This window comes from Osmia lignaria, chromosome 10 (assembly GCF_051020975.1).
Source record: "Osmia lignaria lignaria isolate PbOS001 chromosome 10, iyOsmLign1, whole genome shotgun sequence".
Classification (NCBI taxonomy): Eukaryota; Metazoa; Arthropoda; class Insecta; order Hymenoptera; family Megachilidae; genus Osmia; species Osmia lignaria.
In genome coordinates this window covers 7,554,844-7,577,649 of record NC_135041.1, presented here as the reverse complement: position 1 = coordinate 7,577,649, position 22,806 = coordinate 7,554,844, and the positions used below count along the sequence as shown (strand labels likewise).

The window sequence follows — 22,806 nt, the reverse complement described above, 5'->3', positions numbered from 1 at the left end:
TTATTAAGCTCATTATCGATATTAATAAATATGCGTTTGCAAGGAACCTTGAATCTTGGAAGGAATCTTAAAATAGAATTTCACGAAACGTTCAGCGTGGCTCACCGTTAACGAAGCATCGGCCGATTTAATTGAAACGAATTCAACGTGACTAATGAACTGGTGGCTGGTGGAGTTCCAGAATATGTATGTACATATATATATATATATACATATACACGACAGTTTGAAGTGGAGTGTGCTCCGGTTTCGTGAATCATTTATAACCAGCCCCGTTAAAAGATCTTAACGCAGCTCGCGTGGCGTAAAAAATGAATCGACCGACCGACTCGAGGCCACCGGCAATTTCATCCCGCTGCTACATTATTTCTAATTACCGGAGATTTATTAACGGGGCCCTCGCGAGATCCACTTTCGTCTCGCCGCGCCGAGGGAGCGTTTCCTATTGTGTTTTGTATCGCGAATAACTCTTCTCGAGCGTACCATGCCCGCGTAATCGCATTTATCACGATCCTTCGTCGACAAGACTTCAACGAATTGGTAATTTAAAAATCTACCTCATCGATTCATAAAGTTGTATCTACGGAGGCATGGAAAATTTCCAGAGAGATTTACCGCTACTTAGCCGAGTAAATCTTTGGTTATTGTCATTACAACGTGTTACCCGTACCTTAGTTTATTACGCTTCGTCGACACTCTTGAAATGTAAAAAGACACCTCTTCGTATCATCAAGATTTTAAGTTTATACCCGTCCGAGGGTGGGCTCAAATGACGGAGAAGAACGAGCGGTAATTTAGCGAACAGCCGGCGGGAATAAACGGAAAGCAAGAAAGTCAAATTGGTGGGCGCGATCGTGAAATTAGGGATGAATCGGTGCCGAAGGGTGAGAACGAAATGAGCGATGACTCTGTCCTTTGTGACGGTTTTAGACAAAGCTTTCCTCGAGCTTTTGCTAGTACTTGGTATACCTTACAAATGTTTCGAACAGCAACCTTTAAGAATTTTCGAATCAATCTATGTATAATAGTATCCAGTGTTATAAAATATCTTCGTCAAAGTGAAATGTTAAATTATTAATTAAATTCGAGATCGTTACATCTTTTCCCTACAGAATAAATTAGAATCAATCCGGTGACGTTATAAATGTTCATACTCTGCACTAATCAGTTGCAATAAGTTTATTAAAGATCAAGTTAGCAGTGTTCCAATGATGAAAAAATTGCCTGTCAGCCTCACTCGTGCGATTCATTTTGCGTTTCAACTTATTTCTCATTCGTCTTTCTCATTCGCTGCTCGTGTCCCTTCGACCTTGCTCAGGAGGTGACTGATTAAAGAAATCCACGTCAGGTGTTCTCGTCTTGGATGGGACGACTGTCAAAAGGTTAGGTTAATTGCGCCATGCGTGATTGATTAAGGTTTCAATCTTATTAACGGCTCGAGGAGATTAGGCCATCTATATTTGAAGAGGGCTTGATAACTAAGGGGTTGATGGCAACATTCAACAAATTTATCGCAAATTCCTTTATTAACTTTTTCGCGTACATTCCGTTTCCTAACTTGCGAACGACAGTGATCGATAATTTGTCATCCTTTTCAAATACAGCGAGCTTAAATTACGATCAAAGAATCTCTAGGAGGAATATATTCGTCTAATAAAAAAGGGTAGTAAAGATAAAACTTCGAAACGGCAGTTTCGAAGCTTGCGTTTAGATTATGAATGGATGAGTGCACGTCGGTGAAACCTACATTTTTATAGTTCAGTAAGATTGCCAAACATCTTCTCCTTTTGTGCTCGAACGTCACCGTGTTACAATCTCACGATTATATTAAATTCTTTTGAAGAGAAACTGGTGTAAATGGATTTAAACAACTTCAGTGTTCTCGCGTTTCTTCAGCCGAGCTGAAAATGGTGGATTCATTCCGGTTTATCAAGTCGAATAAAAAGTATGTGTTGAAACGCGCGACTTTGAAGCAAGCCCCGTCAAAAGAAAAAGCTTGAAGCTACTAATAACCGTGATTCGAGAAGCGAACGCTCGAGCATTAATAAGATAAATTAGCTCTATTCAGGCGAGCTCTTCTACTGTGCGCCTTGCCATTCTCAATCACCGGTTTGACTTATCGTTACGTATGCAGAGAACACATTTCACACTGATACGCTCCGTATTTGCGGCCACTGAATTGCACTGATTGTATTCTCATGCAAAATATGTCCTCCATAATGGCTGGACCCTGTTCCCTCTGTATGTGCAATTACGGCGTCCTGCGTGTAATTGTTATCGTACGCATTTCCTGCCTTCGAATATCCTCCTCTTATTGTTTCCTAAAATTTCTTCAAGTTAAATGAAACACGTGTTTCTAACTGGTAAATTTTTAAATACTATTAGAAATTCATATGATTATCGTACATAAATTTCATAAATGCTGGGTATTGTTGCCGTAATTCCCTGTATTAATAGACGTAAGCAATTAAAATTTAGTTTGAACGATTGCTGACGCTCACAGCCGCGCGTCATTCTGTGAACTTCGTGCCGCGTGTCTAAACGGAGTTATGCGAATTGATACCCGTAATTAAAACTTTCCCTCGACCGTGCTATGATTTCACCCTTAATTGCGTTTCACGTTCTAAGAGCCGTCTATTAGATCGAATGTACATCACGATTTTTTATTTCACTTCAATTTTATCCCTTTCTCTCGTGTTGAACAGAAGCATCGATGGTTCATGAGGTCGTAATCATGAGTATAGACAGTTGTATCGGTATTATCGGTCGCCACGAATTCAATAGAGTCGCGTAAATAATCGGGCTGATCGTATATTCAATTAAAGGTGAAACCGTTCATACAATGACGTCACATCCATCCTTTGGTAACCCTTTCGGTAGCTCTATCGGATAACAATTACCACCGTCTATGCTGTTGCCTATCCGTCGATATCTCATCCCCTCTACTCGTCAACTCACCCCTTCGATGACGAGGCGAACAACAGCCCTTCTTCGAAGAACGACTTCCCTCGTTTCACACTTACCGACTCGCTACCAACCCCTGCTAGTTTCCGCTTCACGAGTATTCTTTTGTCGCGGATGCTCGAGTCGACTTTTCAACGCGCGGTTATCGGACAGAGGAAGCTCACGAAAACGCTCCAGCTACTTGTTGACATCGTCTTAACGACCCAGAGGGCACGGAAGTGACACGGTTCGCGATGTTGAAAAGGTTTCAAGTTTGAGGGATGAGTTTGCGATAGAAACGCTTCGAGTGGAATATTTCGGACGTGCTTAGTTTAAGTGATAGAAGTAAGAAAAATACATTTGAACAGCTTTATTATGTAAAAGGGTAACGATTCAAAATTCTAGGCATTTCAACGTCGACTTCTCGACTGCGAAACACCGCGTGGCAACATTCGCAACATCTCGATTGCCTGTGAAAACGCAGACACAGTAGAATCACGTTCCGTATAAAATATAATCGGCTCGGTTATTAAAACGAGCGACGAACACTTCATTAAAGCGTTCATCGAAATTATCATATTAGAGTGGACTCAATTATGCGCTGGCGGGGAGGGAACGCAATTAACGCGCTATCGACGATCATCGTGAATCCTCTTGCTTCTCCTCCTCCTTCTCGTTCTCGTTCTCTGATCATTACTCCAATCGGATCTCGAAAATTATTGTATCGATAGATCACTGATTGATCCAGACTCACTCTTGTGGTCTAGAGAAAAAACAACAGAGGAGGAAAGTAAAGCCATACAACGATCGATACCACGAAATATCGCAAATTGGTATTAGCGAGCAATCGAGCACGAAATAAACAATCGCATTTAAACGTAGATCTCTGCCACGAACCGCCATCGTCCATTTGTCAGGGAATATCACATTTTTCCACTCGGCTGCTCTCTACCAGCACATCCCATCCTATCCCATGTGTGTATGTGTGTGTACCTCGTGAAATAAATCGCGGCAAATAAAGCAAGCGCCAAGATATGGCTTCCCTCTTCGTTTCACTTTCTTCGTATACCTACACACCCGCTATCATCCCCTTCTCTAAACGTATTTCTTCCTTTCTTTCTCCGTTTCGTAGGACGGTACCGGAGACTTTCGTTGTCTCTCGAAAGCCTACGCGTCTACGTCGCTCCAGGATGCCCCGGTGGTAGAAGGAGGTTGGCAAGGAATGAGGGTGAACCTACCTTCGTGTCCTTACTCTTTTACTTCGAGCTAGGTGGTATTGTACTCTCTTTTGGTATTTCTAATAACTTCTTCTTCCATCTCGCTTCCCTTTCACCTTCTGTCTCACAACATTTCGTTGTGCTTTCTCTCCCTCGCTAACCCACCCCCTCTGCAACGTCGTTTCTTCTTTCTTTCCTTCTTCTCCGCGTCGGGACTTCACAATACCGCTGGTAATCCGACACTATCGGACCTTCTTCTTTCTCTTTCCCTCTCTCATCTTCTACCACCCTCTTGTTCTTCTTCTTCTTCTTCTTCTTCATCTCAACCATCGTCCTGTTCTTCCACCCCTGACGTCGTCTAGCCTTGGTTCCCTCTGAACAACAATTACTCCGCCATATTGTCCGCTCTTCTATATCGTAAACGAAAGAAGGGGGTTCGGTGAGACGAGCTCGAAAGACGGAGAGGGTGGATGGATGGACGGACGGATAAAGATAGAGCGGCACGGTAGGATCAAGTTTTTAATCACTCTCCAATGTCAGTGGAAAAAGAAACGCGAGGCGCGTGAGAGGCTTGGCTGCTCCTTCTTTTTTCTCCGCCCCATCTTTTTTTATTTCGTGTATCAACGGAGGCGTAATTATTGCCACCCCTTTCTGTCCTTCCCTCTTCAAGATGCTCTATCCCACTTTTATACCTTCTGCGCGCTTCCAGGAGAAGGATTTTTATGTAGACGAAGGGACTTTGAATAAATTGTGGAACGTCGGTGCGACGGACTATACGTTGACTTGTTTGATACTATTTGTAACTCGAACACTTTGCGCTGGAACGTCGTTACACGAATTTTTAACATCTTTAGAACACTGCAGCGTATATTACAGCTACGAACGGTCGTTAAATGTCACCTTACGCAGTAAGGCACAGAGTAATAATTTACGCCTATCGTTATCGCTTTATTCGCCTGATTAACTTTATGCCCGCCCCTATCATTCCACTTTCTCGATCTTCTAGTACTTTACGTCTCGAGTAGTCGGAATAAAATCACCTCGACATTTCTGAATCCCTAAGCATTTAACGATCGTAAAGTAAACGCAGCGATGTCCTGGACTGAACCCTTTCGCTCGTTCTCTTACTTAAACCAATGAACTGAAATTTATTTGCAATTCGATTTCTCATAATGTGTATCAGCTTCCATAAAATTACGAGACATCTTCGAAACATTTACTAGGAAACAGTGCAAATGTGTCGTCGCCTTGTACGTATTAGCAGAGAATTCTCGACGATTAACTTTTATTTTATGAATAATTCATTCGTGTGTTTTCTATGCATATTTAAAACGTTATTTTCATACGAAGTTAACGAGTGACCCGTTTCTATTCTCGACGCAACGTCCTTTGGAGTGTGATTATAACTTCTTAAATACTCGAGCTTTTTAACGGTTGCTTTACAGCTCGTTACTCGTCATTTTGTCGGGGAGGATGAATGGAAGAGGGACGTAAGTAGAGCATGTGGGGTAGTTCGTGATTAAAAGGACAGAAGGCTATGGGTAATTACGTAGATTCCGTAAAAACGTAGAGAAACTTGAAATAGCTTGGGAATAACATTAACCACACTTCCGGTTGTTGATAACCACCGCTTCCTTTGAACGGTTACATAAAAACCTAATTACACATTCGTAAGAACGTTGCTTTTAATAAGCTGATGTTGTTTAACATGTGATGAGTACAGGTTTCTGTTTCCATTTCTTTTCAAAACAGAATCCTCACACCAAACTAGAAATTCGTTTATAAAATCGTCGTCAACCTAGATTTTAACAATAGTAAAATCTACTTTGTTCCTGTAAATTATTTTACCCTTCATTCTAGTTAATGCTAGTTCAGTGCTTTGGTTAATCGATGCTTGTATTATTTATTCAAAGACTGCATTGTACTACTTAGTGAACAAGAGCTTGTTTAAAGACTAAACTACGTTACTTATTACATGTCAGCTTATTCAAAAATTGAGCTATACTACTTATTACGTAACCGCTTGTACTAGTTATTACATAAGCACTCGTTTAATGCTTGAGCTATACTACTTATTACATGAACAGTGCTTATTACATGAACACTTGTGTAATGCTTGAGCTATACTACTTATCACAGAAGGAATGCATGAAATAGAGGCAAGGAATTTAATTTTCAAATCCAGTTGACCCTTGCACTTACATAGATACATCATTTATTTTTTCTACCACACGTGATTCTCGTAGAAGCTAATGTGCTTCCGTGCTACCGGTTTTTCTGTATGTTTTCCAGGTTCGATGACAATCCCATCGATCACTTGACAAGAATCCCCTTGTATACCTACAACTTTTCATTGCACGTTCGAACCCTCCCTCGTTCACCCCCTAGATTACCGCATGCATATTCTATCATCCGTTTACGTCAGACCGTAGCAAAGGTAGCCGTCCCGACGACTGTTTCTCGACCTCCGCGTCGCCGTCTATGCTATATATAATTCAGCAGGTAGGTGAAGACACGGCGATAATGATAACCCAAGGGCAAGACACAATGGGGCTCGTCTATAGTCCAACTTTACTGTCTTCCCTGTGCGCACACCTGTCACTGCTATCTGCCATTTCCGCCGTGTTTTCTTATGGATCCGCGTCGCGTCCGTAGATAATCTTGTTGGTGAGCTTTCGTGTAAAGGTGGGCTATTTTGAACACCTTTTCTCAAATATTAATACAGTAGTATAAGTGAAGTGACAGTGTCTTGCGCGGCAGATGATAGCATGCACATTCAATCGTTAATTATATTGATTAATTCCACTTTCTAAAGGCTTAAATTATTCTATTTTGCTATTCTTCTGAAAGGCACGAAGCCTGTATATTTGGCATGAATTCTGCGCGTTTGATTTCTAGTAAAAATGCATTAACGCTGATATATACGAATCCTCTTGCAATGCGCGGAGCAAGTAGAGTAGCAAGACGCTTTCTCCGGCCGACGTACGACTGAACGTAGACTACTACTACTGCGAGAGATACGTACGCTCGCGGAACGCGGTAAACCGTGGTGTTTACGAGGCGAGACACGTGCAAGAATATCTGCAACTGCGAAAGAGATCGATACCACGAAACGACGGTGTTTGTATTCAAGCTTTTATGCCTATGATCGCACTAAAAGGCGCCAGGCGAAATCAGGCAGGCTGACTTCCCTGCGGTTCGATTGATCCGGCCACGTCGTTTCGTTCCACGGGAACGTTTTATCGATACGAACGATAATCCAACCCGCTTGTACGCAATCCTGCTATCTGCCTCCTCGACTGAACACGAATATATTCGTTTAGTGGTAAAATACGAGCGCTTTTATGATTCTTCTTCAATGGAATTTACATAAAAAAGGCAAAAATTCTTTTTCTTTCAAGTAACTCTTACTATCTAAAGATAGTACTCTGACATTTTGCACTTGTGCATTCTATTATATAATTAATGAGCAAAAATACTAGTTTGCTAATTGATTCGTTATCGTTAGAATTATGCCATTATGCAGAGTTTTTTAGTACGATGACGTATATGAGTAATGTCTTTCTTTATTAGTAAGTTGAATTTATATTATTTGAATTATCGACAAAAAACAAATTTTTCCGATTAGTTTAGCAATCTCGAGATGAGCTTCCAGTACAACTAACCCCATCGTTTGACTGGAATCCTAACTCCAACCCCTTGAACCCTTTTCCAGAGTACTCGATCGGCAATAACCACCCCCTACGTATACACCCTCCTTCCTTACCGACAACCTTCAGTAAAACCAACCCCTGTAATACCGGCTTTCCCTCTGTCGCTATGCTGCAGTTCAACCCCTTTTTCTCTGTTTTACCCTCTCAGCTGCTACAATGCATCCTCTAAAAATAGTACCTCAATATAATACCCATCGTTCTACTGATAACAAGTTTCTTTTGATATCAATTTATAAAAGAATTTTAAAAAATGTTAATGAAATCCGAAAATATAAAATTATAACTCGCGAACAGAATACCATATGCATACAACAAGACTTTCTTTTTATTTTCTTCATAAAATTATCTGTTATAGTGTTTTCAACGAAATACGAGGAATTTCAGTTATGTTTGCTTTTGAAATATCTGATAACCGTGATATTGTAAACAGGATCACGATCCAGTTGCGGTGATCATCATCGAAAATGTTAAAGCGTATGAGCACACGGTGCCGCAAATAAATTACCCTCGTATGACATGTACCGTAATCACACGTACCGTACGAAGTAGCGTTTTGAACTTTCCAGGTCAAGAAAACTCGATGCCAGGGTAGAGTGGCCAATTCAACTGCTGATGAGCTGCTACGTGAGATGGGCCTCTAATACCACGAATTCCACGTAGTTGTGGGGATGAAAACCCACCCCCTTTATCGGGGATCTACCAGCGAACCTTTGATTGTTGTTCATGTAAGTCAGATTCGAAGCTTTCGAGCGGAATTTACCGTGCCTTTTCTTCTAAACCTGTCCTCGAAATATGTTATTATCTCAAATACCTTATAATAACGACAGCGAGTGATTCTGGCTTTAAAAACAAAAATACGAATGGCAAGATTTTAGCTTTTAAGTTATCGAAAATATGAAAAAGTTCATTGTGGACTAATTACAAGCACACTTAAATAAACGGCCACGCGAACGTATGTAATTGTGCAGACGTAGAAAAAATGCAGTTATTTTCATCATGTAATCAAATGTTCCATTACAGCGTATTTTCATTTATTAAATCTCAGTTAACGTTGAAATTTTATTTTTCGTAAAAACGAATAGCTAACAAAAACCGTACAAACTCTATATCATATTTCATTCCGCAATTTCGAATACAAACAACTTTTTCATTCTCTTAACATTTTATGAAGCAATCGTCGTGAACGTAACGTTTCTATTTCAAACGTCTATTTGTATTAGCGAAAAAAACCTTCCTCAAATATTTCGCATTTTTCTACCCACATTTCATCTTCAACAACGTAACAACGTCGACGTGAAAAACGAATAACGAAAGTATGGTTAACGATATCGTTCTGAAAAGTACTAGTAATCAATATTTACAATCTGGAATGTTGAAGATATCAATACTGTACATAATATATATGCAGAAATATATTAATATTGAAATAGCAGCTGTAAAACAGCGAGTATTTTTGTAAATGAAGGATTAGCAATATTCTTGTCGCATCAAGGAGTTACATTAAATTCGTATTAGCGGAGAGGGTTGTGTAAAATGAATGGGATGGGATGGGCGGAAACGAGGGTTTGAGTGCTCGTCGAACGTGCGAATAACGATGAAAAAATGGTTTTTCGAGGTGGATAACACTCGCGAGATCAGGGATCGCGATAAATATGGGCGGCGAGTCGAATGTTTCCCAAGCACACGTTGCGATAATGGGAATTATTTGCATATTCGCGGAGGGAAGGCGCGGATTTACGCGGAATGCGGTCGGTGTGAGCATTAAAGAGTTATTATCTCTTTTGTGGCGGTCGAGCGGCATTTCTCTCGCTGAACGACCTTACAAATGCGACGTTATTTATCACGAAAATACCTCGTCCCGTATTTAGGAAACGTATCTCGCGTCGGATCGTTTGTTTAACGAACAAGACCGACGGGAAACTCCGATTTCGCTGGGGCCCGTTGTTTACGGGCTTAATGAAATTGTATCCATTTATAAATTAATGTTCCACGGCTAAAAGTATCCTTCCACGCGTTTCATACCGTTAAAAGCAATACAAACGGATTTTCATTTCGAGCCGTTCCTCTGTTTCGTAATCCGCTCTGTCCGTCCGGTTTCTCTTTCTTTCCTTTCACCATTTCCTTTTTTTCCTTTTTCCCTTTCTACCAAAGAAAAACAATGCTTTCCTGTAAGAGAGAACAGACAAGTTTCTATCTTAAGCGATATAATCCTGATTATATCTTGCTTACAAGTTTCTTTTTTCTCTTCTTCCGTCGTGAATATTTTCGCTGGCAAAATTGAAAAGAACCCAACCCCTGAGGGAAACATATTTTAGAAATTCTCGGGACTCCCCGAGCCGTCCGATCGCTTTCCTTCTCGTTTATCACTCTTTATCATCGTCGCCAGTTCAAACATCACTGATGCTTCTATCGGATACATTTTTCAACGTATTTCCTTTAAAGTCTCTTTGAAAGTGTCTTTAACGATCTTTCCTTTTACCACCCCTGCCGAACCATCCAACTACTAGACGTTCATAAACATAAGATATTTATAGCACACTATACCCACTTTGTAAACTTGTAAATAAATTGTAATGCTGTATAAATTATTGTGCCAAAGGATATTCATCGTTTACCGTTTATCGACTAAATAAATAAATCATCCCCTATTGACCGTATCACTCTAATGCAAGTGGTTAACAGTTTGTATACCATAAACCTCGGTTCTTGTTACCTCTAACTGCTCTGGTAACAGGTTACTTTCAGTTTGATCTCGTTCGATCGTGTCTCGAATTGTTTTCGCTTTTCGCATGATCCTGAAGGAAAAGCGAGACGCAGACTCGAGGTTCGCGCCATATTGAAATTTACATAGATATCCGGCGTATATAGCAGTTTACGTACAGTCGGTTGCACGTGTACCTATACGAAGGATGCAGTGGAGTGGGAAAGGTCTTAGGGTCTCTATTGGATTACAGAACAAGCGGCTAGCACTCAAGCCTCCGTAACCCCCGCCTTGCTCGGGGCCAAAGTAGTTTAGCTTTCGAGTATAGCCTTACCTATCTAGCCTTAGCTTGCCTGTCCATCCGTTACGTTATGTATCCAGGATCCACCCTAACCCTCCTCATCCTACGTCCTTCAACCCCTGCAACCTTCTTTCCTACCCTCCTCTTCTTTTTTTGTTCTTTGTCTACTTATTCTTCTTATTCTTCTTCTTCTTATTCGTCTGTTCAGTCTGGCTGGAAAAGCTCTCGCGTCACCGTCCCACGCAGGTAAAGAAAATAAAGGAGCGGTTACCTCGACCCAATCTGCACCCTCGCAATTTATGCGTGTGTATTAGGGGCGTGGGAGGATACGAGGAGCCACCCCCCTTTTTCATTTATCTTCCTCGATACCTCGCATTTGGAGAATCGATCGAGGCGAACACCACTCTAGCCGACGATGGGCTTCGGGGAATGCGCATGACTCCAGATAAATCGGTTCATTGTTTCGAGAAATGTGTTTACGAGGTGTTTATAAGGTGTTAAGTAAGATACCCTCGAGGGTCTTGAGGTTTTTGCGCACGAAACTTACATTTTGTACTGATATACTTGGCACCGCTTTTTATTATATGATTATTCGCTCGATATTGCTTAATCGAATGGCTAATTTTTGAGGAGGCAATCTGTTGGTAATCTATAATTCAACATAGAAATCTTCTAATCCGAATTATCAGAAATTTAACGTTTGGACTGTGTTCGTTCACCGTGTCATAAATGGTGTTCTATTTCTCTATTCAAGGATGTCAGTAGAAAATTTATGTCTCATAACAAATTCTCTCCTAAAGAAGCCTTTGCTTCATTAATTTTCGCCATTCTGATAGATGTATATCATTCTGAGGCAATGTACAAGCTGAACGTTACACCCACGACAGAATTCCAAGCCGTGGTAACGTGTTTTACGGCGTGTAACAGCGAAACAACTGGAAACAAAGTGAAATTCCGGTGTCATGCAGTAGCGGGGTGTCGTCGGTCGAAAAGTGGTCGTATCGTTCCGTGGAAATATCATCTAGCCAAGGCCGTGGAGAACTCCGAGCCATCATATTACAGCGTTAAATTAGCGTCGCTACTTTTCCGACAGTGTTGGCCGGATTTACGTTTCCACCGCGCTTGCTCGCTACCCGACAACAAACAACCTGCGCAACTTGACCCAAATACAGTGAAATCGTTTCTGCCAGTCGGACACTGGCTGCTGGCAAGTCATAGGACTTTGCGTGGCCACCTATGCATAAGCGTAACACACGGATGTGGCTGTGCACCGTAGGCGCCGGAAGCCCATGTTATTAAAGTAGTAAATTTCATCCCGGCTAGGATATGGATTAGACTTTGCTCTTGCATAGAGTACCACGCCCGGCTGAAACTCACGGAATCAAAGCGTCGCGTAGTCTCGTCGTGTCACGGGCTGCGGACTCGTTTCCGGTTCGCGAGTGAAACTTGTTGGAAGATTTGTTCGGAAGAAATTCGCGGGAAACGTGTAACTCGTTGAATTTGCGCCGAGTTTAGAGCAATGTTATTAAGGTGGTAAATTTCGTTTGTGCTAAAACGAGGGAGGTGTTGAGTTACCTTCAATCGCCTGCATTTCACTTGGTTGTTAGGTAATATTGTAATGAACAACATTGGATAATCTCCTGTTGGTTATTTATTGACAATCCGATTCGTCGAATAACCGAAGGCTTCATAGAATTTAATTTAATTACCATTGAATCATCAAAAATTATCATCCCTCCAGGAAATCATTGAATCAGCTCGAAGTAAATTATTGACACTATTAAACAGAGGCAGATGGAAGTCTAAGAGGCTAAAATTCGTCACTAGATTTCCCTAAAGTTTAACACGACGTTATTAAAGCAGTAAATCCCCCATAGGACACAGGGATTAGATCGGCTTTGCCAGCTTGCTGGATACTCAAGCAAATCGAAGCAGAGTCTCCTTTATACGTCGCGATAAACGGTTGTTTTCTTGTTAAAGCTGTTGCAACGTCCAGGAAACGAGTGAAAAGTACACGATCCATCATCGAGTAGGGGAAAGAAGGAAGGACGACAAATGAATAGAATCGAGGAAGAAGGCTGGTCGATCGATCGTTGGCCCGTTACTAAAGAGCCACCAACAGAAGCTGACTTTTTCCCTAGCAGGCGAATTCTCGGGGACGCGGACGGTGCAATTCGATCGCGGTTACAGACAATTTCAACGTGGAAAGTTGTCGGTAGAAGGGAAAGGCCGTAGTCGTTACGCCGGGAATAAGCGGAAATCGAAATTGACGCAGAGAATTTGCTCGCGGACAAAGTTCGTGGGAAATGGGACGCGAGGCGGATGCTGCAAAGCCATGTTGACGAAATAAAACGTGGAATAAAGTTACGTTGGCTCTGGGATCAGATTTACAGTCACCTCGCCGGATTTCATTTACAATTGATTTTATTCGAACCTCCTAGGGAAACCAGACTCGTCGATACTGGGATTATTACAGTTTATTTGTACTCGAATCTGTTCCAGTAACATTGTTGAAATTGAACGGTGTAGATTAGGATAAGTATCAGAAGAAATGATATAAAATAATATTATTTTTCTATTCTTTGTAACGAATTTTTGAGAAATTTTACACCAGAGTATCGAAATTGTACCTTTAAATTTCTTGGAGCTTTCAAGACTGCAAGATTTCACCTCTTTTTTCCCTTTCTGTTCTTAGTTTTCACCTACTATCACGCGATACTTGACCCAATGTACCCACGCGGACGGCCTAAAGCTACGTCGTGTAAGAAACAAAAGAGACGAGCAGTAAAACTTCACGAGTGAATATTTGCGAGCAGGATATTTAAATTCCGCTGGTATGATATTAAATTTAAAAGATCACCGCTCTGGCGGTTGTAAAGAAGGAAGCGAAAAGAAATTATGAGTACCGGCAGTGTTTCACCGGCGCTTCAAAATAGCAAACTGAAGTTTTAGATTAGTAAGTGAATGTTTAATACCGTTAGTAATTCATATTGTAGTGCAGCTATGGTAGTGAATGCATTAACGCGAATCTATAGCTCCCAGGAGAAATATTATAAAACCGAGAGGTGTGTTTCTTTTTCATAATTTCTTCGATTTTTCTTCCATTTTACATTTTTCATACTCAATCCTTTCTTCCAAGTAGCTCACATTATATAGAAATTTAAATTAAAATTTTCAATTTGCATAATTATGCACTAACTTTAGAAATTCCAACGATACTGATCATTTTCAAAATTTATTATTGCAGTCGACATTTTAATTCGCAGCCCTTTCGTTTTCATATGAAAGAAAACGGATATAATCTTTCTGAAACGCAATCCATAGATTCATTCGTTGATGCCTGTACAGGAAAATCAACGACGTTCGTTCGATCCCTTTCATTTTCATGAAATTCTTCAGAAAGGTTGCTCTATGAAAGTATACTTCCGTTGGACTGACAATTGAAGAAGAGCATCCGGCGACTTTGAAAGCACTTCGCTGTCTGTTAAAGGGAGAGCCCGTTCAATTTGATCGCCATTGAGTTGACTTCACTTTGCTTAATGAAACACGAAGAACTTGGATTGCTCATGCAGAATCAAACAGGATACCATCGAGGATAAATTATTACATTACATTTGCGACATGTTGGAAATTTCCATCGTGAACTTCGCTTCAGAAATAGGAAACCTAACATTTTGTGCACGATGTCAGTCATATACGAATTTCTAGAAATATCCAATCAATTTTCCAAGTATTTTGCATATTCTTGCTGACGATCTGAATTTCTTAGTTCGAAAGCTCGAGCAAAACTAATTCAATCGTCGAAACAACCCACTCCGAACATACATACTGACAGATCGATAAACTGCAGAATCTTAGACCGTTGATTTGTCGATTCTCATCAGAGAACTTCTGTTTCGACAAAGAGCATAAGGATACCATGCTGGTATCTGAAACGCAGAGAACAGCAGTAGCAGCAGCTTCCTGCCAGGGGGTTCGTTCGAGTGTTACTCGTAATTGGAAACTGCCGCATAATTATCCTCGCAGCCGCTGCAGTCGCTTCTTGTCCAGCTATACACGCGTCCTACGGATTCTCGCACGGCTGCCGGCAAAACACCGTCATTAACGTGCCTCGCTCGTCAGCCCGTGAACGATGCTTCAAGTGTCTTCGTCCCACTTGTCGACGAAACTCTCCGTGGCTGGATGCATTCGGGCCAAAGCGCCTTTGCGGTCCGAACACGGCATAATCGTTGCCGCGAAATCCGATTGCGGTTGTTCCAAAGGATTAAACGGCACCGGAGATCGCTCGATCCTCGAATACCGTTAGCCTGCTGTAATCGTTCGCGCACTCTTAACCCTTTCGTCCTAGCAAACATCACTTTGTCGATCGTTAGGGATCCACTCGATATCCTGCATAAGTAATTTCGATGCGATTTAGAATTTTTAAAGAATTTTTGTTTAACACGATCGATCGTAAAAATGAATTTAAACGTCCATGCATCCGAACCATCTGAAGCGTGTACTTATCAGTGGATCCGGTCGTTTTTCCAACGTTGTTTGAAAGCAATCTTCGCTGACCCGAATGCTGCATCGACCTGTCGGAACGAGTTTCGACGGCTGTCTGCTCACTGTTCTTTGAACGGGTGATTTTTAGTGAAACGAAAGTTAAGGGTAAGGCACGTTCGCGACGCTCGGCGACACTAGTTTGTGATTGTAATTGAAGGAGTATCGATTATTCCAAATTAATTGGGAAGAATATTCGTGCGACGAGAATGTAAGACTACTTTAAAAATGGATTTAATGAATTAAAAGAAATGAAACAGCGCTCTCCTATCTTTTTTTAAAATATAGCAGAACATTGGACTTAAGTTTCGCCCATGCCATAGAAACATTTCAAGTATATTATGTGACATTTATTTATATACTCGAAGCGACCTACTTTAAAAGTTCCATTACCTTCATCAATAAACTTTTCGTCGAGCCTCGATCCGGAAGCGAACTTTTCTTCAACGGAAAGAAAGATTCGATTGCTTTCCCAAGGAATTTCACTTCCTCCCAAATAATCAAGAATTTCGTATGCCGCATCGTAATCCGTAAAAAATTTCGAAATTGAATCGAACGGCCAGAGAGGAGAAAATGATTTTTCAGTAATTTTCATTAATACAGCGGGAAATTGAATTATATGCACCTATGCGGTGAAAATGAGAATCATTGCAGCTAACGATGCGATTTTTTCATCAATGAGGTAATTTTGTTCGGTATTCGCATGCTCGTTTAATAATTTATCTTCGACGAAGCGAGGAATAAAATTTTACTGCGCGCGTTCGACCTCCGCTTAGCGATTCATTTTAACGCATAAAATCTTCTGATTGAGGGAAAATGAGAAAAAACGAAAGCTCTCTATCTCTCTTTCTCTATATTATCGATGCTCACTAACCATTTTCACATGCTATCGATATTTTAAGCACTCCCAATAATTTCATCGATTCAATACATTATCCATCACCGTTTCTTCATTAACGATTTTATTAACGAACGTAAAGTTGCAAATCGTTTAAGTACAACTGAATTACCGTTTATCATGTAAATGCAGGTGAAACTATATTCAGTTCACTTTGATTCGGTCGAGAAGCTAGAGACTAAGTAAGAGGTAAGGTTCTCTGTTAAATGGATTGCACAGGAAGGACCAATTGCTTAGGCAGTCCAATCCCTGAATCTGAATCCATTCCGTTATTAATTACAGAGTCATCTAAAATCCATCGTTTAAGTAACAGCCGTTAACTCTCTATGAACACTCTATATCATAAGTTCGCAACCCTTTTCCCAACCCTTTTTATTTTGTATATAACCCTTATACCCTTATATCCTTTGTATAACAGCAAGCAAATTATAGAATAATGAAAGAAAATTATCGAAGCTTAGAATTTCGTTACAATTTCGAGGTATCAGTAACGGGATAATATTGTTCAATTTATTCAGTTATCATCGAATGAAATTATTCTCAATCTATTCACGTAAACAACGCAGTGTTTCCAAACAAGCAGTCGCTCGTTTGCGAGATCTATCCCACGATCAACTCCATTCGAACCCTACATCAAATCCGTCCTTGTTCGCAATTCAGAAACCCACTATCTCTCAAATCGTTCCCAGGCTTCGACTTCGACAATGTCCCTTCGTGATCGTCAGGCGTTCTATATACCCAGGAACATTTTCAATATTGCGTCGCATCAATCTTGAATACACGTAGCCTGTCACAAAAGTAATCAAACTGATATTTTGCTTAAATTGGTACCATTAGGAAGCTGTTTATTATACAGAATGATAGATAATTTCAAACTGAGTAACTTGATAACGCTTGAAAAATGATCTCAGCCAGTCATGAGATCTCTCAATTATAAATTTATGCATTCGCCGATTATCCTTGTTTCATACGTTTGAAAGATCCATTGGAAATAGCGTTTTAAGCGAGCGCAGTATAAATCTGACCCAAGAATCGACGTAATAGTCTGTATTCCAACGACGTACGACGATGACCACCCTCCGATAACGTTTGAACACGTTCGACGTTGGAATTCTGGGTGAAGGTTTCACGGTACCAACGGTCTCCATCCCTTTTTCTCCTCGTTCTAACCGAGTCTATTTTCTCGTTCTATCGATATCCGTCCAACGTAGGGGAGTTATTTTACGGTGAGTCGAGGCAGGACATCGTGGACGGAAAAATTCTCTGCCAGCCGCTTCTCGTCGCCCATTAATTCCATTGTCTTTCCGATCAGGGAAGCTTTGTTCCCGGCAGGGCCTTACGAAAAAACTTGCGATTCATTCGCGAACGACCAGATAATAAATCGTGGCGCATCCTTGTTTCTCGTCCACGTGGAAAATCCAGTAAACGACTGCGAGTAACAAAAACTTACTGTTTTATTTGATTTCCTAAACTTGATAACATCTCTTCTATAAATTAATTATTCAGGATAATGAAGAATAGACAAAAATTGGGACAATATTAAATTGAAGGAATATTGCGAGTGAGATTATAGATGGAACTCTCGTTGCACGTCTATGAATGTCACCAGTAATTTTAAGAATCTCGCAAATACCGCATTCTATTCGCCTGGCATGCCGATGTTGACCCTAATTTTACACGCAGACCTGCTGGTTCTCGTTGCATTTAGAAAACGCTAAAACCAGGAGATCGATAAAGTACACGGGACAATTGTAGGAAACCTTTGTGAAGGTAATTTCAAAGATCATAGAACGAAATTTTTACTAAAAAAAGCAACGAATAATCTCCCAGAATTTCTTCATAAAAGATAGATACTTTGAAAATTGTTTCTCTGAATCACCTCTTAGAAGATTACACCACTGTCAAAACACCGGCAGTTTAAAAACATCCGTTTCCATTTACCTGAATTAAACCGACTCGTCGAATCGCCGGTATGAATCGAAAGGATTCTTCCATATTAATTCTAATTTCCTTGTTGAATCTTCGATCCCTTAAATATTGACCCAGCACGTCGAAGGGACCTAAGATCGCGAGCGTGCATCAATTCGACGATGAAATCATTAAGGGAAGCTCGTCTTCGGTCTCTTATAATTCCTCCAGCCCCATACCACGTTTTCTCAAAACGCGTCGATTTAATTCCCATTACCCATCACCTAATTAATACGAACGTGCTCTTCTCCGATCGAAGGGTGACCAGAGTGGCTGGAAGTGTGACCATCGACAAACACTCCCGCCCCCTTATGCATTATTAAACGTCCGACCAAAGATAAAATCATCGTCGAAGCGGAAAGGAAGCATCGCGACGGAAGTATTTTTTTTTTATTAATCCGCTCGAACCTGGACGATTACTCGCGTTCAATTGCGATTATAACGAACTTTTCGTCGTTCCATCATTTGCCCTTTTGTCTGTAGCGGTGCTCGAATATTTATCGAACTTCAATCGAGACGAATTTAATAAATACATTATGATTTAATGAAGGGATAACGAGATAGACGAGATAGATCCTTTTGTCTCCTGTAGGCTTCTAATTAATTTCCGAGATAAATTCCTGTGATTGTCGGGTTAAAAGTTATAACACTGATTTTTCTTCGGAATCTCTCACAGCGAATGGGTTAATATCCGTTCCGCGTTCCCAAACCTGTAATCGACGCGAAAATCTGACGGGTCCGCCGAGACCCCGCAGCGTCGTTGAAACCGTCCGAGTAGGAATCTTGAAGTTGAAACGATAATTGTTCAAAGGGAGCGGGCTTCTCCGGTCGATATCCTTTATCTCGGCACAGTTTCACCGGTTATCAGGAGAGAACGTACACGGTAACTGTCGTGGACCAGGATTTCTCGCGGTCAGAAAGCTGGAAAAGATTCGGCACAAAAGAAAGCCTCGTCGTTCGAAGCTGGCGTTGCACCGTTAACTCGTCTAGATAATGTTAATATCCCGCACGGTTTTCTAATTGCCAATTATTTCAGCTTATTCCGTTCTTTGTTCGTTGCTTCGGTGCCAGCTAGCCAGAATTCCCCGAAGAATCCTCGAACCCAGCTGCACCTTTATGCAATCGTCTCGGACTAAGACCTCGCCGAGTGTTACGATTAACCAACGAAAGAACTTGCTTCGTTCAATGAACCGAGTCTTTCTTTATCCGCTGGAACGTTGTCTAGCTGGGCTGATACTTTAGATTTTCGTTAGATGATTCTGCTTCGCTTTAGGGTAGAGGAGATCGGGGACAGAAGTAACAGCGGGGTTAAAGTAGGCGTTTAATCGAGGGGGAGAGGGTTTCGTCTCCCTGGACGTCTATGGTTCGGGCCGGGGACCGCTAGGTGGCGGCGAAATGATCGGTGATCAGTGTTCTCGCTGGCGGTCGCCCGGCATACAGTTCGAATATACAGGAGTTCCGAATAGTAGTGTGTCTGGGGCAGGGATCGTCTGTTCTCAGCCCCACTGACGAGTCTGACAAACGATCCCGAGATGAAACGCCTTTTTCTCCCCTCTCCTACATAACATTGTAGATAACACAAAATCTATTATAGCTTTGCGAAATTACAATTAAAGTGCACAGAAATATGTTTCAACAGCATAGATAGGCAATACCTAATATGTATTAGGTAGTAAAATAAATAACATTTGACATCCTAAAGTAATTTTCCGTTTTAAAATTGTAATACAAATATTTCCTGCGTTATCTTGTTACGTTCACATCACACGATATCAAAGCAGTCATCTTTTTACGTGTTACAGAATAATTGTCTATTGGTGAATTGGTGGGAGACAGGGGTAAGAGGGTGGTATCCCTCGAAGCGTGGCAAAGGGTTTAGATTAAAAACGCGATAATACGCCGTCCTGATACCTTTCGGCCTGTGCTGCGATGCAGTGGCCAGTTTTCACGATCCGATCCCATCCCCCTGGTTGCGTTATCCGTTTTCCACGGTAACGTTTAGTGCACTGGCTGCCAGTCGGGGCCTACGCCACTCGCAAGCCGTGGCTCCACAAATTTTGCAAAACACCGATATAAATCGTTTGATAACGCGGCTGGCCATGGGCGTCGATATACACTGGCAGAGGGGAAAAAGGTAAAAGCGAAACAGAGAGAAGAAGAGGCGAAAGGGGTGTGGAAATTTGGCGAAATGCCAGAAATAGAAGGACGGCGCGGTGTTGCAAGGCGCGCATAAACAACGCGTCGGGTTACGCAGCTGATATCGCTAATTGCAAAAACTACCCCCGCTGTTATTGCGGACTTTTTAACGCGTCCGCGTATTTTCTGTTGTTTCGCGTATCAAAAAGTTGACTGTTCTCTTGAACGAAATGTAAAAAGGTTTTCAAGTAGAATGGATAAAAAAACAAGTAGATACAAAGCATCGACTCAATAGCAAAAAAAAAATGAAAAGGAACATCCATTGTAAGCTTAACTCTGTGCTTTTGTTTCTAATTATTTTACAAAAATTTCCATCACCAAAGAACTGAAATCTTCGAGTTAGCACGGAAATGCCATCAACGTAACCAATTCTTTGAAACGTTCTAAGCACAAAACCTCGCCGCCTAAAATCGACGCGCTTTGTTCCCCGAGTCGCTCTTGCAGAACACCGGAAATATGATTTACCGCGGGAAAATTCGTGTCGCGAGACGCGAGAATAAAGGCGTCCAGCCAACCGTGAGCAAAAATTCTGGCGCAGTTGTTCCTTGAGAAGAAATGTTTTTTAAAGACGTCCAGCGATGCGCGGGCTCATGGTAATTAAGCATCTTGCCTGTGCACAGGCAAGTCCGCAAACCGGCAGTAAAAACTAAATAAATAGAGGACTGGCCGCGACGAAACACGGCTGGCTGGACTCGGACTCTGGACGAGCACACGGCACAGCTTGGGCAAACACAAAAGCTCACGGCTGAAGACAAACAACGAGAACTGTAAGCTGCAGCGTAGCTTTGGGCGATGCGGCTTGCGTGTGGAAGGAAGGAAGGAAGGAAGGAAGGAAGGAAGGAAGGAAGAAGGAAGGAAGGAAGGAAGGAAGGAAGGACGACGAACGAACGAAAGGCGAGGGCAAACGGCGAAAAGAAGGGACAGAACTTCTCGAGCAACGTCAAGACGCGGATAACGTTGACACTTATACCTAACAGCCAAAGGCTTGCGACCCTTTCGAACGCGTTTCGTCTGCATGCTCGAATAAATGCGATAGAAGCTGTGCTCAGAGATGTAAGGATGAGCAAAAGACGAAACGCCTTCTGCCAACGTCGTCGCAGGAATTATGACTGTGAAGCGAACCGGATGAGCTTCGTTTGAAGTTCTTGTTCAGAAGCACTGATTAGTGAACTGTCGGTGATGGTGTATTAATATTAAATTACCGAGCGAGTTCTGTTCGTTGATTTCGTACAATTAATCCGTACACACTGAGAGATTTCGTATTTTGTAAAGAACCCAGAAACAGGGCTGTATAAAGCGTTAATGTCTTTTGGAGAAATTCAAGTAATTTCATAAAATTAACAAGAATTTAAAAATAACAAATGATAAAATAGCTTTAAAGGTACCTGCATTTTTAGACCACAACAAAATTCTCAGGTGACTATTAATTCTTGATTACTGTTTCGTATATCGTAGTTCAAGGGATATATTTATGTTAAAATGCTTTGCATGTATCTAGGTACCGTAACTATCCAAAGCGTATGGTTTCCACGTTTCTACCCGCATTCTCCCGAAAACAAGAGCAGCCGGCACAGGAACACGCGTTTATTTGCGCCGAAACAGGCGTAGATTATACGCGTTGGAAACTTGAGTACGCGCACGTTGTCCCATTAGAATCGACCCTCTTCGAGGCTTTCGAGTAGGTTCCGCAACAAAATGTCGCACCGGTGTAAACGCGTCCTACCAGTCGAAAGCTGGTGTAGCTTTCAAAGATGCTTCACCGGTATACTCGCGGTATTAGAGCCCGTGTTCCTCCCGTGTACTCTGCTTTCCACGAGTATTCTCCCCGATTACAACGTATATCTATGTGTGAAAACTCGTTTCATGATGCAAGAACCAGATGATTCAAATACCTTTCGAATGAACATGGTGTGAACGGTGCAAGAAAAGCTGTCTCTCGTTTCAACCCTTTCATTGTTGAATTAGAATTTCATTCGATTTCTTTTTAATAACCTTTTCCCCCTGTTATTCCAGATGTTACAGGAAAACGTTAGCACGAAGCATTAATGGTATTTTCATGAATGAAACGACTTCCGTGTTCCAATTCCCGGGATTTTTCACGGCTAGCGTAACCTAAGTGCTTTGATCGTTGAACGTTGATAGCTGTATCGGCGGTGATATCAGCGATATTCGATTTTCCGCTAGAATGACCGTCAGCTTTCCGATCGACGGTGAAAAACATGTTGTCCCGTCCATCGCGATTTTTGTTAAGTTCAGAAACGGACGAACGAGCAAAGCGAAGACCAATCGTACTGCTCGTTTCCGCTAGGTGAAAAATAAACGCTGGT

The 22,806-nt window shown here is 41.5% G+C and overlaps 1 protein-coding gene across 5 annotated transcripts in view; it reads right to left on the bottom strand.

Annotated features, from left to right (window-relative positions):
- Ten-a (Teneurin-a transmembrane protein) overlaps positions 1-22,806 on the bottom strand; it is a 449,881-nt gene that overhangs the window by 304,640 nt on the left and 122,435 nt on the right. The gene's annotated exons all lie outside the window — the stretch shown is intronic.